The following is a 15,687-nucleotide window of genomic DNA, read 5'->3' on the forward strand; positions in this document are numbered from 1 at the left end:
AGAAAGTGTGGGAAGGAAGCAAGGAAAGGTCCGAGGTACAAGTAGAAAGAGGTACATAAAGGAGACAAGAGTCAGGTTAAAGCAACTAAAAGGAGAGGATTAAACATATCTAAACTATAAGCAAATGTAATTAAATCACTAGATTAGTCTAACTAATCTAAACTACAAAGACACAACAAGATGCAGTTTCAGCTGTGAAAAGAAGGAGATTACTTAAACAGGGAAAGCTCATCAACATTTTAACGTGATGAAAAACAGAACGATTAAAGAAAAGACCTAAAAAAACCACATTTTGAAGAGTCTGTATGTTTTCTCACCTGTGTGAAGATGAGGGTCTCTGAGTTGCGGCTGTCCAGGCTGAGGACGAAGCGGATCGACTGAAAGAGTTCCTGGATGCTGGTGCGAAACTGCTCCTCCTCCATACCGCAGGTGGCCCGGGAGTAGAGGATCCGAGACTGGATGATGAACTTAAACAGATACTCCAGGGCCTGAGGGTGGAGAGACGGAAACAAGGAGGGAGAATCAGAGAGAGAAATGGAAAAGAAACAATATAACATAAAATACCAATGTTTTATTTACATATAAACATCTCCAATGTGAGTATTTCTCTTCTCATTCACTTGAGAAGGAAGACACAAAAAGAGGCAGAGGCTGAAGTGTGTAATGTTCAAATTTTATCAAACAAAAAGTGCCGTAAAGTCTTTTTATTTTGTTTTCATTCTACAATACCAATACATTTTCAGAGTAGATACGATTGTTTTCTTACTAGGGCTGTGCAAGTTAACGCGATAATAACATGTTAGCACAAATTTGTTTTAACGCCACTAATTTCTTTAACACAACTTGCGATTTTAAGGTTTTAGCCGGCTCAGTTTTAAAGGTATAGTGGAGATACTGGCATCACTAGAAAACCTAAGGAATCTGTGAGAAAGAAAACCTGTGAGGGTTTCTGGACAATATTTGTCATTGTTTTGTGTTGTTAATTGATTTCCAATAATAAATATATACATATATTTGCATAAAGCAAGCCTATTTGCCCACTTAAATACTTGACAAATTTCTATTTAAAGTATACTTTTAAATAAAAACGGAGCAGAAAAGGCCTGGTGCTTTACTTCTTAAAAGGGTGAATGAATGTACAGTTTGTACAAGACAGAGACGGACAGATACAAGCTGAAACTCAGCGGACAGGCTTGTAAAATATGAATAACTAGAATTACCACCTAGCAGATATGTGCCTCCGCCAACCAGTCAAGTTGCAGTTTCATCCATGTCTGTCCAGACTCATATTATATACAGTAGGTAGTGAAAACTTTGAAGGAACTAATATAAAGGCATTAATTGTATTTTGTCATAATTAGCTAAATAATTCTTGAGTTATGGCCAAAAACATGGTCACAGTGACTTTTGACCACCAAAATCTAATCAGTTCATCCTTGAATTCAAGTGGATGTTTGTGCCAAATATGAATTAATTCCTGCAAGGTGTTCGTTCACAAGAATGGGTCAGACAGACAGACAGAGAACCTGAAAATATAACTCCTCTAGCCAGGCATAAAAAACTCAGATCTGAACCCACAGCTACAGCATGTGTCAAAAGTATCCTCAATAATTCACATCGTCCACTTTTACATGACAGTGTGACCCATTTCAGATGGATGTTTGAGTCTGATAAATAATTGAATGTGCTGAGCGGCGTTTGTCCGCTAAATGTGGTACATTCTCTACATCTGCTTGGTGCATCTATTCAGGGCTCTGCTGCCTACAACACTGATGCGATGGTGAATATGGTGCGAGGACATTCAGTGGGAAGAACTACAAAGGTGTAAACATGTCGATAAAGCCCTTTGGTTGATTTTTACATTAAAACATTGTGCAGATAAGATATTATCAGCAGCAGCAGGGTAACCATTGGAATAAAAATGAAAATGTCTGCATTTTCTTGTCTGTGAAAGAAAAAGGGAGTAAAAAAAACACGCTTGCATAGGTAACCAGTGTTTTGTTCAGTAAGCTAGATGGTTGCTGTTTGAATGTTATAGATGTCTTTAGGAGAACAAATGTCTCCTTTTGTCTTTACTAAATGAAACATAAAAACTAATCAAAACTGGAAGCTTTGTATTTTCAAAAAGTGAACAAATTTAGAAAATCATATAATAACCATCATTTATAAATGGTAAATTCATTGTTAATTAAACTTAGTTAATAGTCATTTAAATGTTAACAAACAATGCAAAGATAATTAATATTGTTTACTAATTATTACTAATGCTATAATTATTTAACAGTTTATAGTTGCAAACATTATAACATTTTATATATTATATAGAGAAGTATTTGCTCATGATTAAAATATTATTTGTAAACTTTAAGAAATTGTTTGTAAAACATCTATAAACATTATATAGACAGAAATTTGTAACATTTCTTAATGGTAAATAATTGGTTTGTAAACTGTCTATAAACATTATTTGGATGACTATTATAAAGTTGCAATTGATGGTTATAATACCTTGTTAATAAATACTTTGTAAAGCATCTATAAACATTATTTAGATAGATAGTTAATACTTTGTCAGTGGTTTGGACAAATAATTCGGTTATAACTAACCAATACCTAATATAGTATACGTAAGGGATAATGTGCGGCGAGCCGGTCATTGTTGTTAAAAGAATCCTGACAGGGCGATGACCTGCTAGCTGTACATTATCCCGCTTATTACACGGCTACTTACTGAAGAAATCAATATTTTGACACAAAAACGGTCCTCCAGAGTCAGACATCTGAACTGCGCCCATAGCAAATTGTCATTCATGAAGTTTGGACTCAGTCAGTGGCTCTTACCCTCATTGCTTCCTGTATGTGGTCCTGTCTGACCACCTCTGCAGAGCGGTCCATGTACCACTTCAGACAGCGGATCAGCTCTCTGGAACACAGCAAACATTAAACAGTGTAAATTATGACATGTGACATTTGAGCATTTCTTTTGTATTTCTTTTGCAGAGGGGACGGAGAACAATTTCTGGACCTGCTATTCGTAAACTTGACCAAGACTCTAAAAAATGATGAGCTTAAAAAACACATCCACGACCTGTAATGTTGTGACCGGCTCTTCTTTCAGAAGAAGATAACTTAAAATTCAGCAATAGATGCACACTCGTATGGCTTTTCTTTGACTCACATTGAAGTGGTCGTAAATTGATTGACATTACAAACCAGGACAAAAAAAAAAAATCCATTTCTCCTATTTTATTTTTGATCTCTATTATATTACTATTTCCTGCTAGCTGGCAGAGTACCACATTTCTACCAGACTGACCTTAACCTGAATATTATACAGTAACGTAGTTGCTATGTGCATGTAAATGTACTTGAGAGAATGAATGGCAACGCTTCAAAAGGATAAAGAGCTTTGACATCAGTGGTGTTGGGAGAATCAGGATCATTAAATTGAAAGGTATGTCATTTTCAGAAGAATGCAGTGAGTGTATGACATATAAACAAACACTCAGGCACACACATACCTGCGTACCTTTTAAAGAGACTAGGATAGTTTGTCAGAGCATTGACTTGTGAACCAGCTAGGGTGACCAGGTGTCCCACTTTATGAGAGACTGCACAGCATTTTTATCCCTTGTCCCACATCCCACATATTGAGACGATGTTCCACATTTTCATTGGCTCTAGTTTTCAAAAGTCCACTACAGTCTACCACTGCAGGACAAACGCTTTTCTAAAATCTGGCTTTTATCCAAAGGGAAGGCTGTCATCACGGCCCTGTTTTTGCTGTCAATCAAACTGTGAACACGTGGGTCATTTGCAGGTTAACCTGTGAGTTACCACAAGTCACAAGCTATGCACATTTAGGTACGATATTTATAATACAAACGTGCGTCTCAAAAAGAGACGCGCCGATCTACTGATGCATTCGGGAAAATCATAGAGATGTTTTGAGGTAAACGGCAGAATAAAAATGTTTATTTTTTAAGTTAGATAGGAATTCTAACAACATTTTAGACTACCTTTCAGTATTGGTAACGTGTTCCACATTGTCCCACACAAACATACTCTTTGTCCCACATTTGGCTTGTCGGGATCTGGTCACCCTAGAACCAGCCTGTGTGGTTACAGTCGTTGTCAGTTAATAAAGCACTCACTTGTAAGCCAGCGCGCCAGCAAAGTGCTTCTGGATATACGTGTCCATCACCGGCCTGAAGTGGTAATATTTGCTGTCCCTGAGGAGGTTGATGATAAACACCTGAGAGAGACGGAGAAAGACATGTTATAATAATAATAATACATGAATGGGACACATTAAGCCTTATATGGATAGAACATTGGCTTTTTGATGGCCTTGATCATGATTGTGTGTCTGCGCCTACTTAAAATATCACTTTACATTTGTTTGGTATAGTGAGTTAACTACCAATCAATCCATTAGATTTCCACTTATAATAATGTGATATTGTCCCGAGACTATATTGTCTTAAGATAAACTGTTTTTAAAATGTATGTTATATTTGTAACAGTTGCAAAGACAAATTGAACTTGATATTGTCCCTTTGTGTTTAGAGTGACTGCACTTGTTGTTCACAGACAAACTGTCCAATCAGAGGGGCTGTTTCCAGCATGTTGTGAATAACCAATCAGTCAGTTTAATGCATGTCCGTCTAACCGTCTATGTACAATATGTTTTGCAGATAACTGACATGAAATATGTGTCATGTCTTTTATTGGACTTTCATTTTTAGTTGGTTCTCTGTAGATATATAATATTCAACTTTCTTTCTTTAAGGTTTTTGCACACACACTTACCAATGACTGGAACACCAGTGGTCCATATTTGTCCGTGTTGTCGTCCAAGATGGAGAATAATGTGTCCAGAATGTCTTGGAGAAACTGTTACACACATACATCAGGTATGACTGATAAAGATTGGCTCATAACAAAGGAATGACAAACAATCCTGACACCAGTTAACCTCTGACCTGTTACCTGAAAGATACAAACACAACCTGTTGTCCCTACTATGGGACACTGAACCCTTTCTCTCTCAGCAGGTTTATCTTTTAGGGACTTATGGAGCTAGTGCTGCTAGCTACTTTCATTAGAAAAGAGTTGGCCACACTGGGCTGAGTTTTTCGGTTGGATCATTTTAAAATCTAGCGCACTCTTGCCGGTTTCTCAAGATTACCAACCCTAGCTTTTTTTATAACACAAACTCATAAAATGTCTCACTTTCTTCTAATGTCACATCCTCTCATACATGTCGAAGAAGTTGTTAAGATACATGACGTCAGGTGTCTTGGCTGAGGGGAACTTTTGCCACGTACTGTAGCTTTCCGTCAACACAGATCCCAACAAACCAACCACCCGGCTAACTATGAACAACTTAGTTCAATCTTCACAGAAAGCTGCCAGGCTACACAAGAAATCATCAGTTCTGGCAAGACAGGTACAGTATCTGATCACCTGGTGACTGTGATGCTTCTGAAGAGGGGAGTAGAGCTAACAGCTGAATTGCCAAGATAAATGACTAAAGTAAAGTACAGTAACTGAAAGGAATAGTTCACATGAATGTTTTTTCTTCAGTGTGTGAGACGTGCTGACATTGCAATTACATAGCTCAAGCTTAATTCACTGTGACCATCTTATAAATCGTTTCTATCCATCCAAGTATTCAACTGAAGAAAACCTAAGTATTGTCTCACCTTGACTATCTCCTCTCCACTGACGTGTCGTAGCCGGCCCAGAATGTCCATGACCCGGTCCGGATGGGCCTTCCACTTCAGCAGGGCCAGAAGGTCCACTGGAAGACAACAGTAATGTCAACCACCAGAAAAGACACAAACTAAAATGTGGTATGACACCAGGGAAGCCCTGGTCAGGCCTCCAATTGTTCATTAACAACACCAGGGTCCAGAATCCACACACTGAAAGCTTTACTTGCTTCTTTACATAGACTGTATACTGTATAAGAAGAGAACAGAGTCACCGTGATGTCACCCATCAGTTTGTGGACTGCTGTTTTGATGTTGTGTCTAGAAGGTAACCAACAAACTGCGAGAACTTGCAAAAACTCTCGGGAGACTCGCTGCTTGACGACCTATCCTTACCTTGACTATTCAAGGTCAATGCCTAACCTTAACCATCTTGCAAGTTTTTGCCATTTGAGTGTTACCCTCTAGACACAACTCTGTTTTGAAGCTTTGATATCAGTTTCCATTCTTTGGCTTTGACTTTGGCATTTTGGCTGTTGCCCTCTTGGTTTTTGGCCATTGGCATCTTGGTTTTTTGGAACCAGAAATGATACGGAACCATGGAACCAGCCTGATTGAGACCATAAACTCATGTTTACAATGTTTACTGAGGTAATAAATCAAGTGAGAAGTAGGATCATTTTCTCATAGACTTCTATACAATCAGACTTCTTTTGCAACCAGAGGAGTCGCCCCCTGCTGGCTATTAGAAAGAATGCAAGTTTAAGGCACTTCAGCATTGGCTTCACTTTTCAGACCCAGAGGTTGCCGCCGGCTTCTCAACTGTAGAATTACAAAATACGTGGGGTTTCCTTGTCCTTATCACAAGGGTTTGAAATGTGAAAGTATTGTAGCCTCACCATAATCCCCCTAAACGATAACTAAAAAGTTAAATGATAAACTTGGATTTTTTACTAAAATGTTTCTTTAAGCATTTACATGATCCAGGACTGTTTTGCATGCAGGCCCCGAGCCTGAATAGAGACACTGTTACACTCAAACACTGACTGTCTCTGGTGAGTAGGCTTATACAAACGGGGGAACTACTGTTGGATCGGCTGCGTACCATTCTGAGTGAGCTTCGTGGAGGAGAGCTGAGTGGCGATCCAGAAGGTCTCCTTGGCGCTGCGCTGGAAGATGAGGCTGGAGGGGATGCTGGGGCAGCTGTTGAAGTCTTCTTTACAGCAGGGCAGGCCCAGGTACAGGGCGTGGTTAGTGAAGGTGGTGTTCTCATCACACTGAGGCCAAGAGGAGCCAGCAGGGACGAGGACGACAGGGACAAAGTATGGAACATTTTATTATCAAGGATTGTAAAACAATCATTCTCTCTCTGTCCAGGTAACCTCACATATCTCAGAAACAAAAACAAAACTGTAACACAGTACAGCCGCACATTCTAGGTGGGCTCACGGCCCCAAACCATGTTTTCTTTAACTAATAGAAAGTGGTTGCCAGTTCTTTATTTTAAATAGTACTACATTTTGGCACAAATATCTATATTTCCCTTCACTATCATTTATCTCCACCTTCATTGTTCCACTGCAGAATAATTTCTAGTAACATGTGCTCTATCAACAAATGAAAGATTGAAAGTATGTATGATAACAGTAGTACTACAAAATAAATTAACTTCCTGTTAAACATTGGTGGTATGTCACTTTCTGATTAATAGCAAGAAAGCAGGAAAGCAGGAAAACAACTATTATGTCCGACCTTATAAACGTAGAGTTCATGGCTCTCGTCTGAAAGAGTGGTTCCATCCTCCCTCATCAGAGGAGTGAAGCCAAAACCAAACAGCTTCTTCTCTCCTTTGTCCTTTGCTGTAGAGTGAGTGGAAATGAGACAAGGGCGGGGGGAAGACCGAAAGACAGAGGACGTTTAGTGTGAGGAAAACTTTCTTCTGGCTTTGCTTTAGTTAATTAACTTTGTAAATAAAGTGTGGTTTGGGTCAATAAAGCAAGGTTGGAAATGACTGTCATGTCAGCTGTTTAGGTTAACATTTTACTCTTTTACCGCTGTGAAGATAAGTGAGACAATGTCGTTAAATTATGTAAAACCACTTCAGTTAGGTTGGTTCAGTTGGTTGCATTTCAATATACTTATCTTTGCACAGATGTCATTGGTCAGTAAGTTCTACTACAATGAAACTTAATGTTCACTTTGAAAGAAAATTCACAGGTAAATCGACAAGCAAAGAAGTGCAAAGTTCCATCTGTATCACACTGTTAATCTTCTTTTCACTGATTTAATTAATGCATGGGCCACCATGTATAAATGATGTATTAAAACGTCTATAAATATGTATATAAAGTATCATTAAACTCCACCACCACTACCAGTAACAGTGAGCTACTCACTGGAGCAGTGTCTGAACTCGAAGCGTAGGTGGGACCCTCTGAAGCGGTCGATCGGAATCGGCAGTTTAATCACTTCGCTCCATCGAGGGCTGTTGTTGTGGTAGAGCACGAAGGAGCGGTGCTCTGGTATGTGGGGCTCACCTGAACCCAGACTGATGCAGTCCTGCAGAGGGAGGCAGAGAGGGACATGAGTGAGGGCACAGTGACCTTGATATTTGATCACTAAAATCTAATCAGTTCATCCTTGAGTCCAAGTGGACGTGTGTGCCAAATTTGAAGAAATTCGCTCAAGCCATTTCCGAGATATCACAAGAGTGGGACGACGTGACGTCACAGTGACCTTGACCTTTGACCACCAAAATCAAATTAGTTCATCCTTGAGTGCAAGTGGATGTTTGTGCCAAATTTGAAGAAATTCCCTCAAGGTGTTCCTGAGATATTGGTCACAACAATGGACTGGACATATGTACGTATGGACGGACGTACAACTGTTGCCAGCGCTGAGACATAAAAAGAACCTGTAGAATTAAAGTGCTAAGCATTAGACTTCAGCAGCTTGATGGAGGCTGGAACAAACGATAGCTTCAAGCGGTTTTATTTGCACTTTGGCACACAGAATCTTCTTCCTCATGGTTCGTATTCAGAGAGGAGGGGATGTTGAGAGGGATTTTTGTTGCTTGTTTCATGACTGCCTGCTTGTACAGGCTCTGTATGGGCTCATATTCATCTTCTTCCCATTACCTTCATAGCTGTTTTGTGCATTCTGGGCTGGCAAGCCTGCTTTTCAGTTGCACTGTTAGGTTGCCAAACCATGCTGTAATTCCGTATCTAATGATGCTCTCTAAGATTGTGGTAGAACATCTGCATGATCTGGCTGCTCACTCCAAACAGCCTCAACGGCATTAGGAAATAAAATCCCTGCTGCAGTCTCTTGAACAGGTTATCAATGTGTGTTTTCCAGCAAAGAAGGTTGTCTATGAAGACAGCTAAGTATTTGTATGATGACAACTGAATAATTGTCTTATTTTTGATGACCACTGGCTCATGGGCAGTCACTTGCCTCGGGCCAAGGACCATCTCCTGTGTTTTGGAGACATTTAAAATTAGATGGTTAGTGTCACACCACTTGAGGAAGGTGTTTGTCTCATCGTGGTACACAGAAGGCTCCATGTCCTTGTGGAGAAGTCTCAAGGAAATGGACCCTTGTAACTGTGTGTCACATTTTCCTTGTTGCGTTTGAGCCATTTCAAGAGCTGATCACGAGAAGAGATAACTGTAGAGGAGGGAACAAAAAGAGGACTGATGAGGGCGGTATGGCTGCACTGCTTCCCTACCTTGAGGATCTCTCCGTCGGCGTAGAGCACATAGACGGTGACTTCAATGTTCTTCTGAACGCTCTTCCCTCCCCTCTCAAAGTCCCCTCGCTCCAGGGTCAGGTACAGGTCGTTACGGATGTCACCTGAGACCGGGATGGACACATTAACACAAAAACGTACGGAAAAAAACCTTACAGTTTGTTTCACATTTCACCTGAGGAATGTTATGATATCAAATGTAAAGCGTGAAAAAACACAGATGCAGCTTGCTGAAAATGTTGCATTGCGTCACTTACACCTTCTTACACCTAACAAACACCTGGATATTCTATGTATATAGTGTCCACAAACACAGATGGAGGCACACGTAGTGTCTCCCACACATTTAAAGCTGAACACCTCTGACATCCACAAGACTAATGACCTGTGTTAACGTGTGCGGATTCATTCATCACCTCAGCGTGTCCTTATAGAGGAGATGTCAACCTTAATGTATCAAGATGGGAGTTAAATACTCGCTCCATCACTGCCCGAGGGGAGGCTATACGTGTTCGTGTGTGTGTGTGTGTGTGTGTGTGTGTGAATGTGTGACATGCATTGTTAATGTGTGTGAGAGAGTTGTGAAAGGCACTACTGCATACTGTATATGCATAGCTGTTTCCTTCTCTGTCTGTTTTGGAGGGCAGCTTGAGGGTAAATTTGAATCCCTTTGGTTATGAAGTGAGTTTCTCTCTTCACAAGTATTAATAACACAGAAAAAGTATACAAAAATAATTGTCTTAATGTAAGGAATCAGCTGGGGATATTTCATGGCGATATCTATTATTTAAACCTGTAGTGTCTTTTACAATCCATATCTTTAAGGACGTTTTTTTCATACTCTGAGCCAGAAATCTCCACATCAGTAGCACTAAGACACACCAAACTTTCCAGTTTCATTCAATCTGGAGGTTTTTACAGAGCTGTTTGTTCATATATCATTCACAGCCTGATTTATAGAACATTTTATTCCTAAAAACATGGCAAAAATTGATTTTTTACGGATGTTGTCAGTATTTTCTGATTTATGGAGTAATAAAGAGATATCCAAAATCCCCTCTGTAAAATACTTTGATTGTCAACAAAATGAAAGAAGAATTAGAACCTGGCTTTATCGAATGTAGATATATATACTCGGTATGTTTTTTGTCAGGTGGTGTTGGAGTAGAGGCTGAATTAAAATGTATTAAAAGGAGATGGTGCTTGTTTAAGATTGTTGAGATCATTAATGGAAATCCCCCACATCTATTTATGTGACGGTCTAATTTGTTTAAATCCTTCCACTCGTCTCTCAGTCTGTAATATTGTACATTTTATTTAACAAATGAGTATAATAACTCTGTGACTTTGTGCTAATGTATGTCTGAATGTGTTTGTGTAGGCCTTAAGTATTGCAATTACCAACAGCAGTCTTGTGTGTAAAAAAACCTGACAAACTAAAGCACGCTGACACCTTCTCACCACAGCGTCATTCTTTTTCAAAGTTTTTTAAGAAATACAAACTGCTGTTTCTCTGTGACAACTCGTGTTTTACAGAGCAACTATTGTAAAATGCAGTTCTGTTCACTGACAGTAATTATGTTCAGGGGACACAGACACTAAACTGAGTGATGCTTTGCATGTAAATCCAGTCAGTACATATCAGTGTGATATAATAATTTATGTAGCCTACCAGTTTTACTTTATTCGTGCTGTTTGTTTGTGAATTTGCTGGAACTTTATGCTTTTTTACTTTATACTATGTGTTATTTGTGTATTTACTGTGTGTTTACAAATAAAAAATATAGATAATAAATGGACCACTGAGTTAGAGTGGCTCTGAAGGCTAAAAGAGTTTTTTTCACCATCAAAATTAACACTACTTAAAGAAATTGGTATCATTTACATCTTTACAAAAATGGAGAATAACATTGAGCAAAATTTTGAATGTTTAAAATCATTATTATTATAATAATAGTAACATTTACACATGTTACATTGTCACAAAATAAACCTGGATAAATAGGAGAAGCAATCAGTTTTAAAAGTAGTTTGTAGGATTTTAATTACGAGCGAGAAAACACTTAGTGCATTTTCATTATCTTTTATTTGTTTAGTGGCTGTGAATAGCTGAGTGCAGTTGGATGAATTAATTATCATTTAAATGCACGGCTACAGTACGTTGTGTCTGTGAAGGTTCATCTCATTAATCCAGGTAGTACATGAAGACTGAATGAATAATTCAGTGGACTGAAACTGTTTCACCCTCCAAACATCCAAAAGGCTTCTGAAAAATCTAAAATTGATATATAAAGAAATGTATTTATTAATACTGGTCACCAAATGAAACATATTAATGTACTGGGCACCTTTATTTTGAGGTGCAGTCAGACTGAATGAGAAGTGAATATTAAAGTCCACATTGAGATGATGGAAAAAATGCAAATTTATGCAAACAGAAGAGGATTCAGTCTTCCAGTTCCTGCATTAAATTTAAATTGTAATTCAGTCCCATCCCACAAACAATGAGGTGGACAACTCCTCGGTACCTGTGGCTGACTCACCTGGCATGATGACATCAGGGAAGCCCAGTTTGCGGGTCATAGCCACCCCCCTGCTGAAGATGAGTGGGTTGTCTCTGCGGACCTGCTCCATGTCGCCCCTCAGCAGCTGCAGAGAGATGATCAGACCTGCAGGGGACGGAGGGAGGAAGAAGGGCGACAAACAGAAGACAGATATGAGAAGTTGACAAGCAAAAGAAGAGAAAGAGAGATAAGGATAAAACAGAGGTGAGCAGTACAAAGGTGGAGGTTAAACAGCAAGACATTTAGGCCACAAAACTACAATAACTGTACAGATTGTGAAACCCACTGAGGCAAATTTGTGATTTGTGATATTGGGCTACACAAATAAAATTGACATGACTTGACTTGAAACTTCGACCCGAGCTCTTAAACTGAAGGAACAGTGAGTACCTGAGAGCTGTAGCTGCAAAGCACAGGACGTTCTTATTTTCCATAACCAGAACAAAACATTAAAAGGTGGAGTTAGCGATTCTGGAGAACGATTGTTGATATCTGAATTCAACACCCAAGCAAATGTCCCATTCATTGTCTCCATGCGTGTATGGCCATTATGCAAATGCTCTAATTCGGTTGCCGGAGGAGGGTACCAACATGAATCGCCGTTACTCCTGGCGACTAAAAGGGGCACCGAAACCCCATCTATTTGGTTTTCTAAAAGGCATGTGAAGAAATAGGTATTTAGGAAAAGTCGGGGCAGGAGGGAAACATACAGGTATCATACACAATGACAAAATAATTCAAATTTTGGAACCATAACGTTGAATGGCGTGGGCTATAGTGGTCCTAATGTTAAGTGTAGGCTATGTTGAATACAGTAAGTCATCTGGTTTCCGTCAGATTAGCAGATTTCTGTTGGATATTTCTGAAATAAATTTACAGATGAAAGTGACAATAACCACATTTACCCAAGTGCATGAAAACACACCGTCTCCCTGAACAACAGCTGCATTTCTAAAAGATAACATGTTGGGACCACAGGAGTTCACAGACTTTAACGAGAGGCCACAAGAGGCCGTGCTCCCTGCAGTGACACCAATTAAGACAATTTCCCAGCTGATGTGAAGTGATGACACAGGCGTGACAGTCTGAGCGCACGCTGCTCTCCAAACTGGACGAGTCGCTGCTGGGAGGTTTGTGTGTTTATTTTGTAACTGACTTTAATGACTTCTGTATTCATGTGTATAAATAAGTCTTTAAAACTGTCTTCCATGCAGTAACATGAGTCAGTGATGCTGCTGGACTTTTGTTGCTAAAATCTGTGTCGTGTGCTCTAACCAGGTGACTTTCACAGAAGAAGTGGGTTATAAAACCCTCCAGCAGCGAGTCTGCAGCGATGCCGACTTAACCAGCCGCCCTTACTGACGACGTGCAACGCCGCTTTGTGTTTGTCATGGAACACGATCCAATGTAAGTTCCATGCGACTACCGGTACAAACATTTACTTGTAATCTGCTCAAACTGATAGACATTTAATTTATTCTACTTTATTGTCATACAGACGTCAAAAACATAAAGTAAATAGATTGTATTTAGGATCAAATATACCCTTGTCCAGTCTAGAAAACGGTAGACATGTTCATTAGATTGTAAATTGTTGTATATTATATATATATATATATATACACAACATAATGTATATTTATTATTTTTACTCCTATCACGAGCTATAACCCCATAATTTATTATATCTTCAACTGTGCAATACTGACCTAACGGTGCAATAATTTGGTTTACTCCGACAATTAACACTGCATTTATTTATACAGAACATTTAAACTAATATTCTTTTTTTTACACTATTCTTGCATTTTTATAAATGCATGCATTTATATTATTTGCATAGATCCTATTTTTCAGCATTATTATTTGCACTGTTGTTATATATATTTCTTATTTATATTTTCTTATTATTTCTCTATTTTTATATATCTATATTCTAGAAAAGGAGCAAAACGTAACTCAATTTCCCCCCGGGGATCAATAAAGTATTTCTGATTCTGATATTTATTTCCTTGCCGGAGAGCGGGAAGTTCGTCCCCAAGTGGCAGCTGTATTCATACCCTCCACCTTAAAGAAGGGTGCTTCATTCAGCTGTGAGAGTGACTACAAAGTGAGTGCACTCCACCACGGAGTGGGAGGGTGTAGGGGCTGGATTGGAATAAGACCTTGGTTACTCATGTTGTGATACCAGGGAGAAAACACACACAGTCACAGATCTGCACAAAAAGAACACACACACACACACACACACACACACACACACACACACACACATTGTCCGTCCTACCGTAGTTGGTGCTGGGAGCAGTGTACTTGGTGCTGGACTTGCGGATGATGTTCTCGTGGATCTGGTACCATTCGTTCTCATTGTTACACCTGGAGAACAACAACAGGTGTTTTATTTGTGAGTCATGTTTTTAAACATACAGCTGTCAGTGTGTCAGTGTGCTGACTCGACTATGACTTGCCCCAAACTGCAAGTGATTATCATAAAGTGGGCATGTCTGTAAAGGGGAGACTCGTTTGACAGCCCTAGTAAGAAAACAATCCTATCTCCTCTTAAATGATATTAATATTGTAGAATAAAAACAAAATAGTTTTTTCTCATAAAACAAGACTTTGCAGCACCCCCACTTCCTGTGTCCATGGTATATCTGCAGCTGAAACAGTGTATGAGCCCTACTGGAGTCAAACAGAAGCACTAGCTGGAATGAGAAGCAACACAGATGAGACAGCAGCTCCTCCATGCAGCAGGAAGTAGAGCTGCCGGCTGACTGCGGTGGTTGTTGTTATCATTTTGTCGCTGGGAGATGTGAGGAACTGAATTGTCATATGGCGTCAGTAACATGTTAACAGTTTTCAGTCACATCAACATCACAAGCAGGAGGCCTGGGGTACACAGAGAGGAAGGGTAACCACCAGAGGAGCATGAACCATCATCAGGAGTTCAGCTAAGGCTGCTGAGGCATCACACACACACACACACACACACACACACACGCACGCACACACACACACAGTTACATCATGTTGTGACTCTGAGCACCGTAGGGTTCCTGCAGGCAAATCTTCAGAAGTTTCAGCCGAGAGGGATTCCCTAATGTCTGCCAACAACGCTTTGTGGTGCGTGTGTGTGTGTGTGTGTGTGTGTGTGTGTGTGTGCTCTTACTTAGGATAAAATTGGGGACTTTCATGCGTTTACACACCAGTAACACGGGGACACCTCTGCCTTTGGGGACAAAAACCATGGTCCCCAGTTGTTTTTCATTTAAATAGTATTCAGCATGCTCCAAAATGTGTTTAGGTCTTAAAATCTCAATGGTCCCTAAAAGTGATTTTTATCATTTTTCTGTGTATCTGTGTGTGACAAACACTACCCCCCCCACCCAATCTGTGTATAACTCTACATCGCCATCTGGTGGAAGTGTGTGGAACTTGTCCCCAATAGTGACAATTATCATATCTGTGTATGTGTATGTCTAGGACCCCATAGGTAGCCAGCGTTTTGCCTGATAAGCTAGCACTACAATAACATGCATATATTAGCACTACATGCTAACTGCAGTGGTGATGTGGATTCCCATGCATTGCTAGCAATTAGTAGCATGTAGCTATCATTACCATGGCCAGCTAGCCTACATCTCCAAACCCTACC

At 39.7% G+C, this 15,687-nt stretch overlaps 1 protein-coding gene across 2 annotated transcripts in view; it reads right to left on the minus strand.

Annotated features, from left to right (window-relative positions):
* The window catches only part of LOC119477418, a 51,863-nt gene that overhangs the window by 9,356 nt on the left and 26,820 nt on the right, over positions 1-15,687 (minus strand). The gene's annotated exons all lie outside the window — the stretch shown is intronic.

This window comes from Sebastes umbrosus, chromosome 1, assembly GCF_015220745.1.
Source record: "Sebastes umbrosus isolate fSebUmb1 chromosome 1, fSebUmb1.pri, whole genome shotgun sequence".
NCBI classification, from domain to species: domain Eukaryota; kingdom Metazoa; phylum Chordata; class Actinopteri; order Perciformes; family Sebastidae; genus Sebastes; species Sebastes umbrosus.